Genomic DNA, 8,183 nt, shown 5'->3' on the forward strand with positions numbered 1-8,183 from the left:
ATCTCGGAAGGGGTGCAACATACTTATGGGCTTGTGATCAGGGGGGTGGACCTGGCCATGGAGTCTATCACACAGGTTATTCACAAATGTGAAACATGTGCTGCTGTCAAGCAAGCCACACAAGTGAAGTCTCCTTGGAATAGAGGGCGGAATTGAGTCAGACACAGGGACTCATTTTTGAAACAACCTCATAAATCCTGGGCAAAGAAACATGGAATTGAGTGGATACATCACATCCTTTATCATACACAAGCCTCTGGAAAGATTGAGAGGTATAATGGGCTGATTAAGATTATGTTAGGAGCATTAGGTAATGAGGCATGGAAGCATGTGGATGCAGATTTAGCATAACCCATTTGGCTGGTAAACACTAGGGGATCTGCTAACTGCCCTGGTCCTGCCCAAACAAAACTCCTACATACTGTGGAAGGAGATAAGGTCCCTGCATTACCCATAGGGAAGTGGCTGGGGAAGTCGGTGTGGATTTCTCCTCCCATTGGAAAAGGCAAACCTATTCATGGTATTGTCTTTGCCCAAGGACCTGGGTGTACTTGGTGGGTATTGCGGAAGTATGTGGAGACCAGGTGTATGCCTCAAGGAGATTTAACCTTGGGGGAAAAAAGAATTGGTGGTGTAAGTTGTATGTTGCAGGAGTGACATGAACTGACAAAGCATGAATTTTGCGAGCAGCAAGAAGAATGCAACAATGACCCAAACCGGGCCGGTGTCAGTGCCCAATGATTAGGTATGCTGCTTCTCCTGTCCTGAGCACCCATCCTGATGAAATGGAGCCCATGTCATGGATCTGGAGGGGTGAAGTAAGCCCATGAAATTGGAAAATAATATCTTTGAAAGGACTGGAGATAGTAGTTAATGAAAAAATGTTTGTTTGGTGTACAGACAGTTTAAGGATGCAGTTTAAGTTGTATGTGTGAGTAAGAAGAGATTTCAGTAATGAAAAATAAATACAATGGAACAATTTGAAGATATATAAATTATGTGGGATCTGAGTATGATGCAAATTGTATGACATAAGGGGTGGAGATTGCATTGGGTCTGTCTGAACTGTAGTTCATTTTCCCACAGCAGTCCTCACAGTGCTGTGCTTTACATTGGGAGCTGGAAAGGTGCTGATAACACACCAGTGTTTTGGCTGCTGCTGAGCAGTGCTGGCACAGCATCAGCACTCTCTCTAACATTCTCCCCTATCAAGGGTCTCAGAGTGGGCATGATCCCGGGATGGGACACAGCTAGGCCAGCTGATCCAAATTAACCAAATGGATATTCCATACCATATGATGTCAGCTCAGATATAAAAGCTAAGGGAGGGAGGAGGAACGGGGGGCATTCATTATTTTACAATGTTTGCCTTCTGGAGCAACTGCTACATGTGCTGAAGCCCTGCTTCCCGGGAAGTGGCTGAATATCACTCGCTGATGGGAAGCAGAGATTAACTGTTTTCCCTTTGCTTATGCACGTGCAAACATTTGTTTGGTTTTTTTTCCTTTGATTTAGTTGAAACACAGAGGTCACTTGGCATAAGCACCTTAGACTGAGTTAGCAAAACAATTAAGTGTGACTGCTGTGCATAACTGAAACTGCTTCTGCAAAACAGGGACCCAGCCCTAGTGAGCTAAGGAGATAAGAAGGGAAGGGCTTGAATGTAACTGCTGCTGCTTCTGGAAAACAGGGGTCTACCCCTGGTGAATTAAGAAGATAAGAAGGAAGACATTTAAGTGTGACTGCTGTGTCTAACTGTAAAGACTTCTGTAAGCAAGGGTCTAGCCCTGGTGGGCCAAGAAGATAAGAAGGGAAACTGACACAAAAGGCTAGAAAACAAGTTATGTTGTAATAGATAGGAAACAGAAAGACCTAATCAATAAAGCACAGCTATAAACAGAATATGTCTTGTAACAGTAAAATTAGGTGTGTACTGTGTGCCGTGTTTTAATCCTGAGATAAAGAAACCACAAGTTGTGTAAGACCTCAACCCTTAAAACTGTAACTTTTAGATAAGCAAACAAACAAGGGCAGAGGCCAGAATTCTAAAAGTATAAAAGCCAGTGTAAAATGAACCACAGATAGACATGTACATGGAGATCCTGACCCCCCACATGTTCTCTTTGCACCAATAAAGGTCTGCTTTACTTTACAGTACCTGCAGTGGAGTAGATGATTTTGAATAATAGTAAACTGCCTTATCTCAACCGACTGGGTGTTTTCCATCTTATTCTCTCCCCTGTCCCCCTGGGAACGGGAGTGATAGAGCAGCTTGGTGGGCATCTGGCACCCAGCCAAGGTCAAACCAATTTGTGGAAACCTCCACCTTGCACCCTGCACAGAATAAACAATGTCTCCTTTCTGAACTAGACTCAGTGCCTGTGTTTAGACAGCTCCTAAAATCGGCAAAAGGTTTTGGTGACCCAGATGGGACAACAGCAAATTTGACCAGGATGTTGCACAGGCAGCTGCTGATGGCCAAGGGAAATCGCAAGGAGAACTACAGTTCACATTAGTAAAATTTATCCAGGGATTCCCCCTGCAACCCTTTGCTGGCTGGTAGATACCTATGAGACATCCGTTGTAGAGACATTGTTAAAAATTGTTGGTTTGGTATTTTGGGATCTCCCCTAGTAAATTTTATCAGAAAACATGTGTCAGAGGAGTATTTCAGTTGTAACTTTGGTTAATCTTGGTTTCCTATAAACACAGAATCAGAGATGACCGAAGCGTATAAGGTTTGGGTATCCTAGGAATCTTAAATATTTGTAACCGTTGTTTAATTGTTTGTAGCAATTGCTTGTCACTGTTGTTTGATTGCCTGATTTTTTGTAGTAATTGCCTATCATTAATATTTGTAACTGCTGTTTGATTGTTTAATTGTAGTAATTGCTTGTCATTATAATTATTTAGACAAAGTATAACTGAAGAAGAGGAGATTGTAAAAACTTCACACTTAGGATGTATTCTAGGGCATTGGAGAAAGTTTGAGGGAGATCCCTTCAACTGGAAAAAGTTAATTATGTACTATAATCAGTGGTGGCCTCTGTATGCATTAAATGATCAGGAAAAATGGCCTCAGAATGGGCCTTTGAATTATAATGCCATTTTGCATTTAATGTTATCTTGTGGTTGAGAGCAAAAATGGGATGAGGTGTCCTATACTGATTTTTTCTTTGCATTGTGAAATAATTATAAAACCCAAATTGGTAGCAACAGATGCTAATGTATTAGCATTAGAGAAGGAAAAGGAAAATGTGATAAAGAGGTGCTTTTCTGCATGTAGTATTGGCAAAAGATGTGGAAAACTGTCCTGGTTTAAGAGACAGGTGTCTGCCCAGGAAGGCAGGAACCTTCCTGGAATGGAAAATATTACCCCCTTCCCTACAAATTATTATAACTTTGAAATTACTGGGCTTTCAGGCAAAGATATGGGAAAAGGAATAACAGTTCTTTACTAGTATATGTATGTATAACAAGACAAACAAACAACAGCAGTGTGATAAATATATATTAATATAGTGTTGGCTTTCCATAGATATTCATTGTGTGTATGGTTTTATTCTTTTTTTACAGAAGTATTCTTGTCATAAAGATAGAGGTATATAACCAATGCTTTAATTTCTGTTATGAACTAGATTTCGATATTGTAGTAAAAAACTAACAAAAGTAGTTTAAAAGACTTTTCTTTACTAACCACACTACCTGCTTGACTGGATAACACCCAAAAAGAAGACCTGCCACTGATACCTGACTATCAGCCTATAAACAGATGCAAGGACTACGGACCCAAGCCCAAACTGGGAGGTGATAACCAAGACTGGAAGAAACCACAGCCGAAAAAGCACATGCTCTAAAAAGGCGGGACCAAGAAGGAGCCATGCAAAATAGTTCTTGGAACATGCAAAATAGTTTTGAGAAAAGTTTGAATATGCATGAATGCTTATGAATAGGCATGAGGCTGACGCAATACAAAGAGTATTTAAGGTGACTCCCTCAATGGTAGGTGTGCTTCTTGGCCCAGGGCCAAGCACCCAGCGCTGTTTCTTTGCTTTATTGTTTGGTGTCCCCTATTGTCTTTTATTAAACCTTTAAAATTTCAACAGGAGAGTGAAGTGTGTTTTTCACAGCAGCAACAACAAAAAACAAAACAGAAACCCAATAACAGCCTTCTCTCACCCGTCAAGCACTTTCCCTTTTGGTATAGTTATGACCACAACTGGCAGGGGCACTGTTGGGCTCCCAGCCAGGCAGGGCAGGTGCCATTGATGCCTAAAATGCTGGTAAAAATGAGATGCAGACACCGCAGTATAGGGAAAAGGGTATTACCTTGGTTTAATATGATCCCAGGTGCACCATCATCAAAGGTGGTACCACGACGAAAAAAGGCCCCGGGTACAACGCGTATACAATTTTATGGACCTCACCAATTAGCATATCTATCTAAAATTTCCCAATAAGAAACCTAACAAATGAAGTAATTGCCCCCTTATTCAAATTACCTCCCCCCCAAAAAGACTACAACTTAGTTTACAAAAACATGTTCCAGAGATGAGGCTCCGTTCAAGGTTGGTGCCTCACATTCTTGAGATTGTGGGGATGTTTTGTCTTCCCCAAAGAATTCTGAACTAGGCTAGAGTACAAGGGTTATAAACATGTGGGCTAAGATATAGGGAGTAAAAAGTACAGGAATGGGAAAGGGTAAAAAGTATATAAAAAGGGTATAAAAGTATAATGAAAAAGGACAAAAAAATCATCAGGCATAATTTCCCCCCTTTTTAGAGACTAACAAGCCTTTACCTTGTCTAGTCTCTAAACTACACTACTTACAACATCAGTTTACACAACTAGCTATGGCAAAAATAATAGCTACAATTACAATTATTATAAATGTCTCCTTCACCCAGGCCCAGTCTGGCAACCATGAAGTGAGGGCATGGAAGATCTGGTCGAATTTCAAGGTGTAATTTTTTGAACCCACTTCATGTAGAATTTGAGTTCTCTTCCAAATTTCTTCTAAATCCTCTCTAATTCTCTCATCCTGGTCCACAAAGGAACAACAGCTGCTGTTAATAATATCACATACCCCTTCATGAGTGCCGAGCAAGAATTTGAGAGCTATCCTGTACTGCATCATTGTCCTTGACAGGCCGTGGACTTCCTCTTGCAAAGCTATAATTGCATCAGCAGTATGTTTTTCAATATTTTCAATAACACTTGAGATATTCACGATTGCCCTTTCCAGTTCAACTATTCCATAAGAGGGAAGGAGGGGTCTCACTATACTATGGAAAACTGTGGAACGTGCAATGAGGGGATTAAGATTTTTTTTCCTCTCCTACGTGGTTTTTCAATTTGGTCAAATATTGTTATTTTTGAGATTACAGCCCCGAGGGCACAGGCCTGATCTTTACAGGTAGAATTTTCCAGGCCTTATCATCACATATCCAATACACTCCCATCCCAAAAGGCAGAGCCAATCTCTATCCCAGCAACTTCATTTTAGTTACAGATCTTGGGTTAAGTATTTCTCTGAAGTTGGTCTTATGACAATATGGTGGAAGAACAGCCTTTCCTGTAGAATTCATGAGCACACAGCGAACTGTATAGTTCCCACGGTCTGTCAGGCCGCTCCGGGGTATAGGAGGCAGCAAGGTGGTGTTGGGCCCAATTCGTTGCCACCTTTCTGTATGTTCCTCTTCCATTGCAATACCAATCAATGACCATTTTCCCTTCCCATTTAGAGGTGGTAATTGGGTACAGATCCAGCAAGTGCTCATATTAAGAGCTCTGGATACATTTTGCATCACAGTATTGTGTAACTCCTGGGCTGAGCCGTGAGTCATGGTTACCAGTTGGAAAAACAACATATATGTAAAGAACAATTTAACCATCATCTTGGTTTGCATCAGTCTCCGTCTTCTCAGTGGTCTCAGGAGCAGAAGCTTTCTTCACTCTGGAATAGTGGATCCATGGTCCTTTCCCAGCAACCTTGACAGCAGTGAGGGTAGTCAGCAAGACTTGGAATGGTCCCTTCCACTTGGGTTGCAAGGGGTCACTGTCCCACCACTTGATGTAGACCCAGTCTCCAGGCTAAAACGGGTGGACAGGGATGTCCAATCCTATAGGCTTGGACAGGACAACGAATCTCTGGAGCTTCTGCAAAGTGGAACTCAAAGCCATTAAGTATTTCTGTAAATCAATTTTTTCTCTCATGTGAATTTCTCTCGGAATGTGTGGAACTTGATATGGTCTGCCATATAGAATCTCATAGGGACTTATGTTGTCCCTCCACCTTGGTTGTATGTGGACCCTCAGTAAGGCTATAGGCAAAGCCTGAACCCATGTCATAGATGTTTCTTGACAGATCTTACCAATCTGGGCCTTGAGGGTTTCATTCATACGTTTAACCTTGCCACTTGCTTGGGGCCTGTATGGTGTGTGCAGGTCCCAAGTAAGTCCCAGAATCTTGCTAACTTCTCCGACCACTGTTGCAAGAAAATGTGGTCTCCCATCTGATGACATTCCCAAGGGAATTCCAAACCTTGGAATTATATGATTGAGCAAGGCTTTTACTACCTCTTTTGCTGCATTGGTGCGACAGGGATAAGCTTCAGGCCATCCACTGAATGTATCAACCAATACCAACACATATTTGTATCCTTCCTTACATGGCATTTCAGCAAAATTTATTTGCCAGTAATCTCCCGGGAGATGCCCTGTCTTGGTCACTCCTAACACTACTCTTTTGGTTGTGTCAGGGTTGTTTTTGCAACAGGTTTCACACTTGCTTGTTACAGACTGTGAGATATCAGTCATTCCTCTCCCTATCACTACTTTCTTTGGATGTTTTAAAAGGTTTTCTGTTCCCCAGTGGGTACTGTCATGTTCCCTCTGTGCTATTTCTCGAAGGATCGGGGGTGGGACTACAACCTAGCCTATGGGTGTAACAGCCCACCCACCCTCCTTAATTTCAGCCTTAAGAAATTTAATTAACTTTTGGTCACTCTAATCATATTTTGGAGCAAACTTTGTCAGATCTACTTCTTTCTGTGGCACTACTGCAACAATGCCTTTTTCTGCTATCCCTCTGGCCATTTCATCAGCAAAGCAATTTCCCACTTCAGGAGTTGTCTTCCCCTTTTGATGATTTTTGCAGTGTATGACAGCTACTTTTGTAGGTTTTCAGATGCTCTGCAGGAGTGCTAGGATTTGTTTGACATGTTTAATGCCATTACCTTGAGCAGTCAGCAGGCCACGTTCCTTCTAAATAGCTCCATGGGCATGAACAACACTGAATGCGTATTTGGAATCAGTCCATATATTTACCTTCTTTCCCTCGCTCAGTTCTAGAGCTCTGGTCAGTGCAATCAGTTCAGCTTTTTTTGATGATACATCTGAAGGCAAGGCCTTTGCCTCAATTACTTCATCTATGGTGGTCACTGTGCAGCCTGTTATACACTTACCGTTCCGTATGAAACTGCTCCCATCAGTAAAAAGCTCCCAATCTGGATTCTCCAGAGGCACATTCTTCAGGTCTGGTCGACTGGAGTAGGTCTCTTCTATTGTCTGCAAACAGTCATGCTCAGGCACATTATCAAGCAATATGGATGACAAAAACATTGCAGGGTTTACAACAGATGTTGTTTTTAGAGTGACATCATCCTGTTCCAACAACATAGCCTGGTATTCGAGCATTCTGCTAGGGGATAACCAGTGTCCCCCCTTTTGCTCCAGCACAGAAATCACGGCGTGGGGTACATACATGACAATGTGTTGCCCAAGGGTGAATTTATGAGCTTCCTGTATTAGGATGACAGTTGCTGCTATGGCTTTCAAACACCCAGGCCACCCTTGGCTAACATTGTCTAGCTGTTTTGAAAAATAGGCCACAGCTCTTTGCTGATCCCCAAGGTATTGTGCTAGCACCCCTCAAGCTACATTCTGCTGCTCATATATAAAATTTCGAAGGGCTTTGTTAAATCTGGCAGCCCTAAAGCTGGAGCAGACATCAAGGAATGTTTTAGTTGCTTAAAGGCAGCTTTCACTTTCTCTGTCCAGTTGATGGTTCCTTTTTCAGCTGTCTTAAGGGTTTCATACAGAGGCTTTACTAGTATTCCATACCTTGCCACCCAAAGTCGACACCAACCTACCATACCGAGGAAAGCTTGCATGTCTCTCAC

The 8,183-nt window shown here is 42.1% G+C and overlaps 1 pseudogene across 1 annotated transcript; it reads right to left on the minus strand.

Moving 5' to 3' along the window:
• Positions 1-4,311: 4,311 nt before the first annotated feature.
• LOC146425518 (endogenous retrovirus group V member 2 Env polyprotein-like) lies at positions 4,312-7,682 on the minus strand (annotated as a pseudogene). The gene is made up of 2 exons (XR_014846644.1): positions 7,467-7,682; positions 4,312-6,129 (listed from the first exon to the last, which is right to left on the minus strand). The product of XR_014846644.1 is annotated as an endogenous retrovirus group V member 2 Env polyprotein-like (transcript).
• Positions 7,683-8,183: the final 501 nt, after the last annotated feature.

This window comes from Lichenostomus cassidix, chromosome W (genome assembly GCF_008360975.1).
Source record: "Lichenostomus cassidix isolate B80296 chromosome W, HeHo_3.0, whole genome shotgun sequence".
In the NCBI taxonomy this organism is placed as follows: domain Eukaryota; kingdom Metazoa; phylum Chordata; class Aves; order Passeriformes; family Meliphagidae; genus Lichenostomus; species Lichenostomus cassidix.